Genomic DNA, 2821 nt, shown 5'->3' with positions numbered 1-2821 from the left:
AGGATCTAATATTAACACTACAAAGTGATCAACTTATCTGCGTTGAGCTGAAGTCCCGACTTAAATGACCAAGCTTAAGAATCAATAAAATTGGCAACACCCAAGTGCGCCTTCAAATTCTTAAGTTTGACTCACACCCACTCTCAAAGGGGTGCATAGCTCATAATAAAATTAGAAGACATGGAGAAAACAGAAGAAGAAAAATACATAAGAAATACTTGAACTGAAAATTACACTTAAACTGTTGCCCACAGGGAGTATACAATGCATAGTGGCGAGAACTAAAGACTAAATACAAAAATAAAATTAAAAGCATAAATTAAATTTGCTGTACTACTGTAGAGCTTGAGAGAATGCTCCAAGGTTGCTTGGCTGAATTGTCGATGGAGTGGTTGTCTTCCAAATGAGAGAAAAGCTTCAATATATAATGAAAAACTGAGAATCGGACAAACTCTTTGCCCAAAGGAAGAAAGTCTTCATTGTCAAGAGGGTAAAGACCCCCCATCACTTCTTGTCTACTTATCAGGCCTTGTCACTTTTTCTTGAAAGGTTGAAAAAGGTAAAGTTACCTAACCCTTAAATTAAGGAAAAGGTAATTAAGGCCTTTTCATTAAAATAATGGTAGGGTTGCTTTTAAGACATTTTTTAATCCAACAAGGCGCATTCTTCAAAATAATTCAAGACTTTCGGATCTGACTTCATAATTAAATCCCATTAATACCCAAGAGAGCCAGTATTTGAATTTTGTTCGAATCCATCTTGAAGAAAATACACCATAGGAAGAATGTGAGCAGAAAGTGGGCAGTTTACCAACAGCAATGAGTTTTTTAGAAAATGATGAAATTCTTGACCTTTCATCACCTCTTAACATATTTTGGACCAAAAATACAAGATAAGAGCAAAATGGGTACCAAAAACACAATAAAATAGGGGTATTGAATAACAAATAACTCTCACAAATTGAGAGTTATCACCCAACATGGCTGCAACACACTTTGAACCAAAGACGGTAATGATTCAAATGATCCAATCAATGGTTCAGTTTGGGGGATAACCATATGAAGATCCGCATTTTCACTTAAAATCATTTTTAGAAATGACAGATCATTTTCGTATTCCCGGAATTAAGGTAGAAGCCTTACATTTGACACTTTTCGCTTATACATTGAAAGATAGAGCTAAAGCATAACTAAATTCTCAGCAACCTAAATCAATTGACACTTTGACCAATTTGGCTGAAAATTTTCCAAAAAAAATACTTTCCTCCAACGAGGAATGTGAAGTTTAGAAATGACATTTTAATGTTTCAGCAATCTGAGGATGAAGCTGTTTCAGATGCATGAGAGAGATTTAAGGATCTTCTTTAGAAATGTTCTCGTCATGGAATCCCTCATTGCATTCAATTGGAAACATTTTACAATGGACTTTCCAATGCCGTTAAAATTTTCCTTGATGTTATGGTCAGTGGTGCTTTCACTTCTGAAACTTATAATGAAGGATGTGACATTTTAGAAAAAGTCGCCAATAATAATACTGAATGGTCAAACTCCCCTGTTGTTATTCCAAAAACTGCATCGGAAGTTCATGCTATTGATGCGATATCCGCCTTAAATGTATAGATTGTACCATAAATGAATCATTTGTTTTTTTTTTTTTTGTGGAGAATGTCATCCTATTGAAAATTGTCCAGGTAACCTCGTCTCAGTAAACTATGTTGGGAATCATACTAGAAATAGTCCATTTTCTTCCACTTATAACCCGAATTGGCGAAACCATCCCAATTTCTCGTGGGCCGAAAATCCAAGACTTAACCCCCTGAGACAACCATGTCCAAAGTTGACCATCAAATCCATTGGGATTCCATTAAGGTACTCCTCACGTTTATCAAAGTGGTCAATTCTCATAATCACATACGCCAAGGCAACCCAATACGTCGGAAGGTAATGGATCACTCGAATCATTACTTACAGGTTTTATAAACCAAACCAATGCAACTTTAAGAGTTTTGAAACCCAACTGAGCCAATTTGCCGTTGATCCCAAAAGTCGACCACAAGGGACCTGTCCTAGTGACATCAAAACAACTAAAACCTTTGATAAATAACATATAAAAAAGGATGGTGATTTACCCCGACCTAGTGGGGAACCTGGCTCACTCGACCCGAATGGGGACTAGGATTCCCTACTAAAACGGGTCATGGGGCGGGGCCGAGTATTGTACCCCCCGACTCGCCTCATACTCGATATATAACTGTATTAATATATTTTATATACTATATGTATATATATATATATATATATACATTATTTATTTATTTTCTAAAATTAGGTCTTAACCAAGGACGGAGTTCGGGTTTAACCGGGGTTTGACTAGAAAATAAACCGGGGACGTATGTTAATCCACGTCCGGGGCTGTTAGACCCCGTCATTCTTATTTGTAAAAGTAATGAAAAACATACAAGTGTGAAAGTGCAGAAGGTCGATGGAAGATTAGCCTGATGAAATCTTAAGTGTTCAATACAACCAGAGATGCGATGAAGGTCCATAGGTGCGATGAACAGCGCATCTCTATAACCCCTCTAGTCACCAACACTTGGAGATTTGAACAACAGTTCAACCAGAGGCATTCATTTAAGAAGACCCAAAGACTAATGGTTGAACATGCCTCTTAGAAGACAGCTGGAGATGGCAAATCGACAGCTGGATTCTCATTGCTTTATTTAGTTCAATATTGTTTCCATATTTCTAGATTTCCATCTTTCCTTAGAAGATTTGCGATATATCTTCTATAGATAGTTTTCTCCTTATTTAGATTACTAGTA

The 2821-nt window shown here is 36.7% G+C and overlaps 1 non-coding gene across 1 annotated transcript; it reads right to left on the bottom strand.

Moving 5' to 3' along the window:
- Positions 1-1280: 1280 nt before the first annotated feature.
- LOC112508279 lies at positions 1281-1387 on the bottom strand. Its single transcript, XR_003068661.1, has one exon. It is a non-coding gene; the product is annotated as a small nucleolar RNA R71 (small nucleolar RNA).
- Positions 1388-2821: the final 1434 nt, after the last annotated feature.

Source organism: Cynara cardunculus (genome assembly GCF_001531365.2).
Source record: "Cynara cardunculus var. scolymus isolate 2C chromosome LG 2, CcrdV1, whole genome shotgun sequence".
Taxonomy (NCBI): domain Eukaryota; kingdom Viridiplantae; phylum Streptophyta; class Magnoliopsida; order Asterales; family Asteraceae; genus Cynara; species Cynara cardunculus.
This window is presented reverse-complemented; position numbering and strand designations above follow the sequence as displayed.